Source organism: Eptatretus burgeri, chromosome 4 (genome assembly GCF_056783735.1).
Source record: "Eptatretus burgeri isolate ZD-2024b chromosome 4, Ebu_testis_v1, whole genome shotgun sequence".
In the NCBI taxonomy this organism is placed as follows: domain Eukaryota; kingdom Metazoa; phylum Chordata; class Myxini; order Myxiniformes; family Myxinidae; genus Eptatretus; species Eptatretus burgeri.
In genome coordinates, this window is record NC_140964.1 from 131512825 (window position 1) to 131526346 (window position 13522).

General features: G+C 53.0%; 1 protein-coding gene across 7 annotated transcripts in view; it reads right to left on the reverse strand.

The window, feature by feature from the left end:
* The window catches only part of LOC147029133 (uncharacterized), a 109040-nt gene that overhangs the window by 47773 nt on the left and 47745 nt on the right, over positions 1-13522 (reverse strand). The window contains exon 1 of one of the 7 annotated variants that reach the window (XR_015057838.1): positions 8528-8653. The exons of 4 other annotated variants lie outside the window; for them this stretch is intronic. The gene's annotated coding sequence lies outside the window, so the exon portion shown is untranslated. Of the gene's footprint in view, positions 1-8527; positions 8654-13522 lie in introns of those variants that run through there. 2 more of the 7 variants (XR_015057834.1, XR_015057839.1) reach the window with 2 other exon arrangements.

Sequence of the window (13522 nt, forward strand, 5' to 3'; positions counted from 1 at the left end):
GCAGGGATTTCAGTATTTGGTTAGCCCGATGGCACCTGCATAGCCCCAAGGAGCTCGATTTTTCATTTTCGTCCCAAGGTCAAGGTCACAAGGTCACGAACTTAGAAAATTGCGAATTTTGACATAAAAATCATACGACCGCCCAAACTTTGAGAGCTCGGATGACAATATTTTTTATGCATAATCTTGAGGTCATTCCCCACCTAAAGTCTAGAAACCATTTTGCTCTATCTCGAACACCTTGCCCGTAGCGCCCCCTTCAAGTTTGTTTTTACGCTGATTTCATCAAAGTATGGATAATCCGAGGAGTGAGAAATGCCATATCGCCTATATGACGTTGTATTGTTCCTGGAATGTTCCAGAGGAAGTTTTGCACCAAAGGTCATAATCCTTGACCTTTGACCTTGAAAGTTCACAAAGGGAAAATTTTCAAAGTTGTGGGAATCAAACCGAGTTTTTGACCTTCTTCGACGAACTAACTCCAATAAGCTAAAGCACGTATCCTGTTTCCTTATTTTAATGTCCACAACATTGTTTTGTGATCTTTAAAGGTTATGCAAAGGTCAAATTTTGAAAGTTGTTTGAACGAAACCAGGTTTTCGACATTTTGCAGCTAACATAATTGCAGCTGTTTTCAACACCCACCCCAACCCTGTCACTCGTACCACATCATGTTGATCATTTTTATAACTTGGTCAAAAATTATCGCATTGTCTCATCCTTGACTTCTGAAACAATCTACATCGTCAAATACCACTCATGAACCATTGCTGTCTCCAGACTAGTTTCTTTTATATTTGTCTGATTCTTTTCATGAGCTTTGGACTTCTATTTCTCCTCTTGAATTTTTCTATTTTTCCCATTTCCACCCTCAGTCGGTCTCTGTTTCTCAAGTCTCTGTTTCCAGAGTGGTGTTTTCTTTCTGGTCAAAATTTTTTTTGTGAGTCATCTTCCTGTTATTTTGTTTTGGGCATGAACTGCTGCTGCAAAACTCACATCATTAATTTGTCTCAAATTAGGTGATTTTGGGAGCGTCTTAATGACTGCTTGGTTTATTCTCCTTGCTCATTCAATTCTTCATTGTTGTATATTTGGTGGAGATGTGGTCTTTGCCTCGGTGATATTCATTTGATTTCCTCGACTTTATAAGCGAGTTCATCTTCTCACCTGTGCTGTTCATTGTCAACCTCCTCTTCCCCTTAATTTTTCTCCTCCTGTAATCTATCCTTGTTACTATGATAAATTTCAATATCGAAGATTTGTAAATGTATATTGATCAGTCGATTTTGTTATTCTATCTGTCTGTCAATCGCCTGCAGGTCACAATTCTAAACTGATACTCATGGAACTTCACCGAATTGTAGAGGGAGCCTCAACAAAGAAGCCCATTGATTTTGAGGTCAAAGGTCAAAGGTCATCTTCAGGTCAAATTTCTAAAACCTTCATTTTTTCATCCGATTGACTTGAATGTGAACAGGATTTTCATATCAGCTGACTGAATTCAAACACCAATTATTTTTGAGGTCAAATAATTGGTGGTTAAATTCAATGACACCTCACAGTGCACCGCTCCCCTTCCCACCGCAACCAACCCTTCCACTCCCTCCCACTCCCTCCAACCCCCCCCCCCCTTCCACTCCATCCAACCCACCCCTTCCACTCCCTCCAACCCGTGAACCCCAACCACCCCCTTCCACTCCCTCCTACCCACCCCAACCACCCCTTCCACTCCCTCCTACCCACCCAACCACCCCCTTCCACTCCCTCCTACCCACCCCAACCACCCCCTTCCACTCCCTCCTACCCACCCCAACCACCTCCCTTCCACTCCCTCCTACCCACCCCAACCACCTCCCTTCCACTCCCTCCTCCCCACCCCAACCATCCCCCTTCCACTCCCTCCTACCCACCCCAACCACACCCCTTCCACTCCCAACCACCCCCTTCCACTCCCTCTGACCCACCCCCAACCACCCCCTTCCACTCCCTCTGACCCACCCCCAACCACCCCCTTCCACTCCCTCCGACCCACCCCCAACCAACCCCCAACCAACACCCTTCCACTCCCTCCTACCCACCCCAACCACCCCCTTCCACTCCGTCCGACCCACCCCAACCACCCCCTTCCACTCCCTCCTCCCCACCCCAACCACTCCCCTTCCACTCCCTCCTCCCCACCCCAACCACCCCCTTCTACCCACCTCAACCACCCCCCCTTCCACTCCCTCCTACCCACCCCAAACACCCCCCTTCCACTCCCTCCTACCCACCCCAAACACCCCCCTTCCACTCCCTCCTACCCACCCCAACCACCCCCTTCCACTCCCTCCTACCCACCCCCCTTCCACTCCCTCCTACCCACCCCAAACACCCCCTTCCACTCCCTCCTACCCACCCCAAACACCCCCTTCCACTCCCTCCTACCCACCCCAACCACCCCCTTCCACTCCCTCCTACCCACCCCAACCACCCCCTTCTACTCCCTCCTACCCACCCCAACCACCCCCTCCAACCCAGCCCAACCACCCCCCTTCCACTCCCTCCTACCCAGCCCAACCACCCCCCTTCCCACCCCAACCACCCCAGTTCCACTCCCTCCTACCCACCCAAACCACCCCCTTTCCGACCTCATCCACCCCCTTCTACTCCCTCCTGCCCACCCCAACCACCCCTTCCACTCCCTCCTACCCAGCCCAACCACCCCCTTCCCACCCCAACCACCCCAGTTCCACTCCCTCCTACCCACCCCAACCTAACCACCCTTTCCGACCTCATCCACCCCGTCCACTCCCTCCTACCCACCCCAACCACTCCCACCACCCACTTCCACTCCCTCCTACCCACCCCAACCACCCCCTTCCACTCCCTCCTCCCCACCCCAACCACCCCCTTCCACTCCCTCCTTCCCACCCCAACCACCCCCTTCTACTCCCTCCTTCCCACCCCAACCACCCCCTTCCACACCATCCATCCCACTTCCACCCCCTCCTACCCACCCCCTTCCACTCCCTCCTACCCACCCCTTCCCACCCCAACCATGCCCCTTCCACTCCCTCCTACCCACTCCAACCACACCCCTTCCACTCCCTCCAACCCACCCCAACCACCCCCCTTCCACTCCCTCCTCCCCACCCCAACCACTCCCCTTCCACTCCCTCCTCCCCACCCCAACCACCCCCTTCTACCCACCTCCAACCACCCCCTTCCACTCCCTCCTACCCACCCCAAACACCCCCTTCCACTCCCTCCTACCCACCCCAAACACCCCCTTCCACTCCCTCCTACCCACCCCAACCACCCCCCTTCCACTCCCTCCTACCCAGCCCAACCACCCCCCTTCCCACCCCAACCACCCCAGTTCCACTCCCTCCTACCCACCCCAACCACCCCCTTTCCAACCTCATCCACCCCCCTTCTACTCCCTCCTGCCCACCCCAACCCCTTCCACTCCCTCCTACCCAGCCCAACCACCCCCCTTCCCACCCCAGTTCCACTCCCTCCTACCCACCCCAACCACCCCCTTCCACTCCCTCCTACCCAGCCCAACCACCCCCCTTCCCACCCCAGTTCCACTCCCTCCTACCCACCCCAACCACCCCCGTCCACTCCCTCCTACCCACCCCAACCACTCCCACCACCCACTTCCACTCCCTCCTACCCACCCCAACCACCCCCTTCCACTCCCTCCTCCCCACCCCAACCACCCCCTTCCACTCCCTCCTCCCCACCCCAACCACCCCCTTCCACTCCCTCCTAACCACCCCAACCACCCCCTTCCACTCCCTCCTACCCACCCCAACCACCCCCCTTCCACCCCAACCACCCCCTTCCACTCCCTCCTACCCACGCAACCACACCCCTTCCACTCCCTCCTATCCACCCCAACCACCCCCTTCCACTCCCTCCTACCCATGCAACCACACCCTTCCACTCCCTCCTACCAACCCCAACCACCCCCTTCCACCCCCCTTCCACCCCTTCCACTCCCTCCCTACCCACCCCTTCCACTCCCTCCTACCCACCCCAACCATCTCCCTTCCACTCCCTCCTCCCTACCCCAACCACTCCCTCCTACCCACCCCAACCATCCCCCTTCCACTCCCTCCCCATCCACCCAACCACCCTTCTTCCACTCCCTCCGACCCACCCCAACCACCCCCCTTCCACTCTCTCCTGCCCACCCCAACCACCCCCCTTCCACTCCCTCCTGCCCACCCCAACCACCCCCTTCCACTCCCTCCCTGCCCACCCCAACCACCCCCCTTCCACTCCCTCCTGCCCACCCCAACCACCCCCTTCCACTCCCTCCTGCCCACCCCAACCACCCCCTTCCACTCCCTCCTACCCACCCCAACCATCCCCTTTCCACTCCAACCTACCCACCCCAACCACCCCCTTCCACCCCAACCTACCCACCCCAACCACCCCCCTTCCACTCCCTCCTACCCACCCCAACCACCCCCTTATACTCCCTCCTACTCCCTCCTCCCCACCCCATCCACACACTTCCACTCCCTCCTCCCCACCCCAACCATCCCCTTCCACTCCTCCAACCTACCCCAACCACCTCCTTCCACTCCCTCCTACCCACACCAACCACCCCCATCCACTCCCTCCTTCCCACCCCAACCACCCCCCGTCCACTCCCTCCTTCCCACCCCAACCACCCCCGTCCACTCCTCCTTCCCACCCCAACCACCCCCCGTCCACTCCCTCCTTCCCACCCCAACCACCCCCCGTCCACTCCCTCCTTCCCACCCCAACCACCCCCCTTCCACTCCCTCCTTCCCACCCCAACCACCCCCTTCCACTCCCTCCTTCCCACCCCAACCACCCCCCTTCCACTCCCTCCTTCCCACCCCAACCACCCCCTTCTACTCCCTCCTTCCCACCCCAACCACCCCCTTCTACTCCCTCCTTCCCACCCCAACCACCCCCTTCTACACCAACCATCCCACTTCCACCCCCTCCTACCCACCCCCTTCCACTCCCTCCTACCCACCCCTTCCCACCCCAACCATGCCCCTTCCACTCCCTCCTACCCACTCCAACCACACCCCTTCCACTCCCTCCAACCCACCCCAACCACCCCCTTCCACTCCCTCCTCCCCCACCCCAACCACTCCCCTTCCACTCCCTCCTCCCCACCCCAACCACCCCCTTCTACCCACCTCAACCACCCCCCTTCCACTCCCTCCTACCCACCCCAAACACCCCCCTTCCACTCCCTCCTACCCACCCCAACCACCCCCTTCCACTCCCTCCTACCCACCCCCCTTCCACTCCCTCCTACCCACCCCAAACACCCCCTTCCACTCCCTCCTACCCCACCCCAAACACCCCCCCTTCCACTCCCTCCTACCCACCCCAAACACCCCCTTCCACTCCCTCCTACCCACCCCAAACACCCCCGTCCACTCCCTCCCTACCCACCCCCAACCACCCCCTTCCACTCCCTCCTACCCAGCCCAACCACCCCCCTTCCCACCCCAACCACCCCAGTTCCACTCCCTCCTACCCACCCCAACCACCCCCTTTCCGACCTCATCCACCCCCCTTCTACTCCCTCCCTGCCCACCCCAACCCCTTCCACTCCCTCCTACCCAGCCCAACCACCCCCTTCCCACCCCAGTTCCACTCCCTCCTACCCACCCCAACCACCCCTTTCCGACCTCATCCACCCCCCGTCCACTCCCTCCTACCCACCCCAACCACTCCCTTCCACCCCAACCACCCCCTTCCACTCCCTCCTACCCACCCCAACCACCCCCTTCCACTCCCTCCTCCCCACCCCAACCACCCCCTTCCACTCCCTCCTAACCACCCCAACCACCCCCTTCCACTCCCTCCTCCCCACCCCAACCACCCCCTTCCACTCCCTCCTAACCACCCCAACCACCCCCTTCCACTCCCTCCTAACCACCCCCTTCCACTCCCTCCTAACCACCCCACCCACCCCCTTCCACTCCCTCCTACCCACCCCAACCACCCCCTTCCACCCCAACCACCCCCTTCCACTCCCTCCTACCCACGCAACCACACCCCTTCCACTCCCTCCTATCCACCCCAACCACCCCCTTCCACTCCCTCCTACCCACCCCTTCCACTCCCTCCTACCCATGCAACCACACACCCTTCCACTCCCTCCTACCAACCCCAACCACGCCCCTTCCACTCCTTCCACTCCCTCCTACCCACCCCAACCACCCCCCTTCCACCCCTTCCACTCCCTCCTACCCACCCCTTCCACTCCCTCCTACCCACCCCAACCATCTCCCTTCCACTCCCTCCTCCCTACCCCAACCATCCCCCTTCCACTCCCTCCCATCCACCCACCCCTCTTCCACTCCCTCCGACCCACCCCAACCACCCCCTTCCACTCCCTCCTGCCCACCCCAACCACCCCCCTTCCACTCCCTCCTGCCCACCCCAACCACCCCCCCTCCACTCCCTCCTACCCACCCCAACCATCCCCTTTCCACTCCAACCTACCCACCCCAACCACCCCCTTCCACTCCCTCCTACCCACCCCAACCACCCCCTTATACTCCCTCCTCCCCACCCCATCCACACCCTTCCACTCCCTCCTCCCCACCCCAACCACCCCCCCTTCCACTCCCTCCAACCTACCCCAACCACCTCCTTCCACTCCCTCCTACCCACACCAACCACCCCCCCCCCGTCCACTCCCTCCTTCCCACCCCAACCACCCCCCGTCCACTCCCTCCTTCCCACCCCCAACCACCCCCCTTCCCACCCCAACCACCCCCTTCCACTCCCTCCTTCCCACCCCAACCACCCCCTTCCACTCCCTCCTTCCCACCCCAACCACCCCCTTCCACTCCCTCCTTCCCACCCCAACCACCCCCTTCCACTCCCTCCTTCCCACCCCAACCACCCCCCTTCCACTCCCCTCCTTCCCACCCCAACCACCCCCTTCCACACCAACCATCCCACTTCCACCCCCTCCTACCCACCCCCCTTCCACTCCCTCCAACCCACCCCTTCCCACCCCAACCACCCCCTTCCACTCCCTCATACCCACCCCCGACCACCCCCCTTTCACTCCCTCCGACCCACCCCCCTTCCACTCCCTCCTACCCACCCCGAACCACACCCCTTCCACTCCCTCCTCCCCACACCAACCACTCCCTCCAACCCACCCCAACCACCCCCCTTCCACTCCCTCATACCCACCCCCGACCACCCCCCCTTTCACTCCCTCCGACCCACCCCCCTTCCACTCCCTCCTACCCACCCCCCTTCCACTCCCTCCTACCCACCCCCAACCACGCCCCTTCCACTCCCTCCTACCCACTCCAACCACACCCCTTCCACTCCCTCCGACCCACCCCAAACACCCCCTCCTGCCACTCTTCCAAATTGCAACACACATCTAAATTTACTTTTCCTGCAATTCTCACACAGACGCATTATGTATTTCCACTTTCCTGGAAGTAAAATTTCCAGACCCAACACGTCCGATCATCTCAGAAACAAGATCTGTGCTTGGACGGGATCCTGAAAGAAGTGGAGCAGGGTTGGGGGAGGGTAACACCAAGTGGAGCAGGGTTGGGGGAGGGTAACACCACGTGGAGCAGGGTTGGGTGAGGGCAACACCACGTGGAGCAGGGTTGGGGGAGGGTAACACCACGTGGAGCAGGGTTGGGGGAGGGTAACACCAAGTGGAGCAGGGTTGGCGGAGGGTAACACCAAGTGGAGCAGGGTTGGGGGAGGGTAACACCACGTGGAGCAGGGTTGGGGGAGGGTAACACCAAGTGGAGCAGGGTTGGGGGAGGGTAACACCACGTGGAGCAGGGTTGGGTGAGGGCAACACCACGTGGAGCAGGGCTGGGGGAGGGTAACACCAGGTGGAGCAGGGTTGGGGAAGGGTAACACCACGTGGAGCAGGGTTGGGGGAGGGTAACACCACGTGGAGCAGGGTTGGGGAAGGGTAACACCACGTGGAGCAGGGTTGGGGAAGGGTAACACCACGTGGAGCAGGGTTGGGGAAGGGTAACACCACGTGGAGCAGAACTTCCCATCTGACACGTGATGCCCGTGGAAGGTTCACGAGGAATGTTATATATTTTAGACCCTCACGATGTTGTTGAGTTTTTGGATCATGAATCAGGTTTTCATCTCCATTCAGGTTAAATATCCCACGGAACAGGTAAAGGAGGTGATCGAACCTCGTACCCTCGTTACACCTCGTCGTGAGGAGATAAAATTGGATAAACAAGTTAATTATAAAAGGTTTCTGGTGGTTTTGTAGTTAAAAGGAACAATGAGGTTTAATTATCGTTGTACGAAGTTTCGTGATGATGTGATTATTAAACAATGTGGTGAATAAAACAAAACGAGTGAAAAACACCTCATTAAATCAACAATCAAACACCTCAACATACATTGGATAAAAACTCCTTTAACTTCCCTTCATTTCCGACATCGAGGAACAAAAAATTATTTTATGTTTAAATTCCCGTTTTACATCTTTCTGATAATTAAATAATAATTCTGAAAATACCTCTTCAGATCAGTTCCACCGGCACCACGAGGACCTGAGTTCCAGGAACACACAAGTTTACACGAAGATCACCCGGAAGTTCTTTTCGTCATCAAGTCCTTCCGGTGAACGTAAAAAAAAACTTTCTTTTTTGGGGATTTAATGACGATTTCAGAACTGCGACGCTCTATATATGCCACGCACCCAAAGACCTCGGATACGGATAATGGAGGCTTATCTTGCTCACCCCATTCCTTCAATGAATTTAAAAACGGATCGATAGAACCGCTGTGCTTGTGACTCAGATTGCAAAATGCATCTGGCAGGCCTGACCACGTGATCCCCATGACACGACAGAATGCAGTGGACGCGATGTTGTGCTCTTCGTCCTGAGGGCAGAGAGAGAACACATGAACCAAATCTTCAGAAACCTCACACCAGTCACACAACCCCGTGGGGTGACGCCCTATCCTGTGAAGATAGAAGAAGAGAGAACAATGCCCGAGTCAAAGCCTAAATAAGGTTGTCTGGTCCCTTTTTGGAAGCCGAGGAAACGAGCCTTTTTGGAAGCCGAGGAAACGAGCCAGAGGTCTCGACCAAAGGGTGTACCACTGTACCTGGTGGTACCACCTCGCCTTGTTGGAAAACTCCCACCGAGATTGTCATGTATTGTTAACTTTGTGTCTGATCACATCAGAGAGCTCTGCCAGGCCAGCGAAACTCAGATTATGAAATCCAACCTTAGAGCACCAGCACCTTACGCTGCCTCGTCGAATGCTTCATTCCCTCCAGTGCCCACGTGGGCAGGAATCCAACACAGGTCGACGACGCTGCCACTCCCATTAGCCGTGTTAACGAGGTGGAACTCCTCGAGAACAAGTTCATGTCTGCAACCAGGCTGACAAGACTCTAACGCCTTCAAAGCTGAGGGGTAGTCAGAAAATATAACACTACAAGGGGAGTTCAAGTCTATAATCCATTCAAGAGCTAAGACGATGGCAAAAAGTTCAGTCGAAAATACCGAGTGCAAAAAAGATTTTGTCACCTTCACATCTGGAATGCAAAAGGTTGCTGCAGAACGAGCTTGACCCAGATCTTTCAAACCATCAGTGTCGGCATGCGGAGGTTGGCTGCAAAGCTTGTTGATGAATGCAACAGACTAGTTACATGTCATGACTGGATTGTCCCCATCTATCTTACTCTATAAATCCAGGTGAATGCTCGAGACTTCAATGGTCCAGGGAGGCCATATGGCCACTTTATTTGGAGAGTTAATGGGATGCGAGTCCAAACCCATCCCTTTAACCACCCTTACACACTTAAGCCCAAAAGGGGGAGGATGGGGATCTGCCAAGAGCCTGATCCTCTCAGCAATCTGAAAACAAAGCATTGCCTGGGTGGCGGTCCTCAAAAGAAACGCACTTGTCCCAATACTTTGGATTGGAACATTCCCACCGAAGGGACAACGACATCTCGCCAGCTTCGACCAGAAGAGCACTCACAGTCATGCTTTTGAAGGCTCCGAGATATACGGAGAGCTTTAGATTGGATATGTTTCAGATTTCTGTGGTTGGTTGCGGACATCTCCCACCACGCTTGGCTTCTGTAATCGAAATGAGGGTGGATAAGGACTCTGTATAGGAGAAGCAGGCTATTCTGATGTGCCAGACAGAGAGACAACGTAAAAGGTTGAGGGCCTTAGTACACTTGGAAGTGAGTTTTACAAGATGGGAATTTCAGGTTAAGCCCCTGTCGAAAGTGACCACTAAAATGGACATGTCACGAGAGGCTTTTAGGACCGTACCATTAATTGACAACAAGACCTCCTCGACCTTCCTCTTGCATGTGAAAATTACAAATTTGGATTCAGAACCAGAAATTACGAAGGACAATTGAGAGATGTTTGTGGAATTGAGTCTTCTCAAGTATATTTCTTCATTGTGCCTGAAACTGTTTTGCAGTGGAACAATGTGGGATGTTTTTTGGGGGTATCGTGTCAATGTTTTAAATGTGTTGATGAAATAGTTTGTGGACAACGTTTCAGTGTGCGTGAGTACATGTGTATGTCATTTTTGTGTCAGAAGTATATTGTGAATAAGAAAACTTCCAAGGTGGAAAATTGGAAAGAGTGTGTGAAAGGGAGTGATGAATGTCAGAGAATAAATGAAATGTGTGAGCATCATTTTGACGAAGCATAGAGTATAATCAGTGATGTTACAACTCAATTGCTGCTGAATATTTTGAAAGACAAGAAAATGCAGATGTATTCTGGTGTCCAGCATGGGAGAATTAACATGAATTTGGAATCTACACTGGCCCCATGCAGCTTGGTGTGCAGGATGCGGAGCGTCCAGAAATGTGCATGATCTGTGCTTGGCTGTGTATATATATATAAAGGAGTTGTCGGAACAATTGATAGTGTCAGGACAGGTATCGACAAGTGGGGACAGGGAACGGACTAATCGATAGCACTGTGACATCGGGGGTGACTGCTGGGTCGATGATTCATGCAAACGATGGAAATGAATCATTGCATGCAATTTTAATGATGAAAGTGTGAATCAAATGCCACTGAGAGCATTTCCAGGACCAAATATAGAGAATGTGTGTGTGTGTGTGTTTTTTTTTGACCCTGGTTGTTATGAGGGTGGAGGAAGGTTGTAAAATGTGTGCCCTCGGTGCAAGACGATTAGAAGGTATTTCGATCTACAAATTACATATGCCACATGTATAAGGGGATTGGCCAGAATCAAATTGAAATGCCTGTCTCATGCTTTCATGGAATGTTTTCGATGTGATTGATTGGGAAAGTAAAGATGCGAAATGCAGTGGAGAAATGATTGGATTTGGTAAGATTCTACTGTAAGATCCTCAGGTAAGAAAATATAATTTAGTTTGGTTTGGAGGATTTATTTGTTCCCCTCTGTTAGGTACAAAATAAAGTATATTAAGTGGAGAGGTAGTGTTAACATGAAGCAGCAGTGAATTTCACTGGAATAGATGTCACTGAGAAGTAAGGTGGAGGGGATGGCCTGCTGTGAAGTGAAGGAATTCACAAGGTCATCTAGCTTCTGAACACAGGCTGATTGTGTTTGCCTGATCGGGAAAGAGAAGGGGGGCGGCAGCTTGTGTCTGACCTGCTCAAGAGAAATTGATTGCAGACAAAACTGTCTTGATGTGAGAAAATAAGTGAAATAAGGAAGTTAACTTTTGCTGGTAAAAATATTGAAGGTAAAAGATATTGTTAAACAGGTTTGAGGAAAACAGGTTTGTGGGCTCAGGCCTGCTGTGAAATGGCACGGCAGGGCGATCAGCAAGAATGCGGGGTCATTTGTGGAAATGAGTCAGAGTTGAATCAGTTGTTGGATGGCATTTTTAACTGCAGCTCCGAAAACTGTAGTGGATTTGTGAGATAACATTTTGGCGATTTTGCGATCCAAATTCACGTTTAAATGATGTTGCCTGATTTGGGATCTTGCATGTCAATGGCGTGCGATTTGGAGTAGTTGTATTAATGATGCATATGGACGGGTTGCAAAAGGTCAGTCGATTCAATTAATCTTAGGAACAGATTGTTTCATCTCACGTTGCAAAGTGTGGATCCAGTGATTTGATGTATTTCCTTTTTTAGCACTTGGAAACCGAAGTGAGGGTCAATATGTTTTCTGGGTGGGTTGGGTCATTCCTGTGTGGACAGACAGGTTCTGGCACTGTGGCTAAAGCGTTAATGACAAACTGTATCCAACACGTATGCATGTCGAGGCTTTCCATTCGCAAGTGGAATGGAGGGCAGAGTTTGCTGTGGAGGGCCGGAGTGGGACTGCATGTATCCTCACCTCACGTTGCAGGAGAGCCTGCGGCGAAGGCAATCGCAAGAGGGCCATGAACCTTTGTTCCAATTATGTTGCGAAGTTTTGTAAATCCTATTACTCTGGTGTTAGGACAGTGCAAGGACCCTTGGAGTTTTGAGTGTGAAAATGGCTTCATGAGAGGTCCTCATTTAAAATTGCTGGGTTAGGTGTATGTATTCAGAGGCTCTCAAAGATATGTGGACTTGCACGAGAAAATGTAAAGTGCAGTGTGTATTAAGGATAAATAATCCCCCATGACAGAGAGTTTAGTCTTGATAAAAAAAAGTTTTGGTTTCCTGGCTTCTTCCAATTCCAGGCTAACTATTACAGGCGTTCAAACTATTACAGTTCAAGGAAAAAGCGGTGAAGAGTGCCTCATCTCCAAAAATGCAGTCATTACCACCAACAAGAGACGCCGCTAAATACCACTCCATACGTGTATTGTACCAAGTGCGAGTGTGGAAGGGAATGGACGTAGGCCGAGATCCTCTCGAGTGGGGGTGGTTTGAAAAAAAATAATCAGCTATGGCCTTGTACGACGGACTCACCACCTGCACCAGAACGCATACTGAAAGTTGTCTGGTGCCAGTGCAAGGGAGATTGTGACAGCAGGTGCTGTTGCTGTAGAAGATATGGATTCGAGTGCAATGACGCCTGCACGAATTGTAAAGGAGGAGGTTGCACGAATCATTCCATGGAGTCGTTCGAGGGGGAGGACGAATATTGAACACACATTTTTCACGATCATTATACACGCGAGTCCTCTGAAAAATTTTATCATTTTCTTCTTCCTCTCATATCAATGACGTCACTGATGACGTCATCTTCCCTGTCCGTAATCTGGCACACACTGACGTCATATATATATATATATATATATATATATATATATATATATATATATATATATATATATAATTTCAAGAGTGCCGGTTTTCACATATATTATCCTCATTGTCTCGTGATAAAATCTCCTCATTTTCTTTGCGTATATGGTCAGGAAAACGTGGTAAATAAAAACAAATGTAAGTTTTTGGGCCATAATCTGGTAGATGGCGGCCATTTTGAAATTATGTTAATTAGGTAATTTGTCCCCGGCAGATTCGAGTAGATTTTGGGTATTATTTTCCTGAAGGGTGTACTACTCGTTACAGCAGTTTTCATT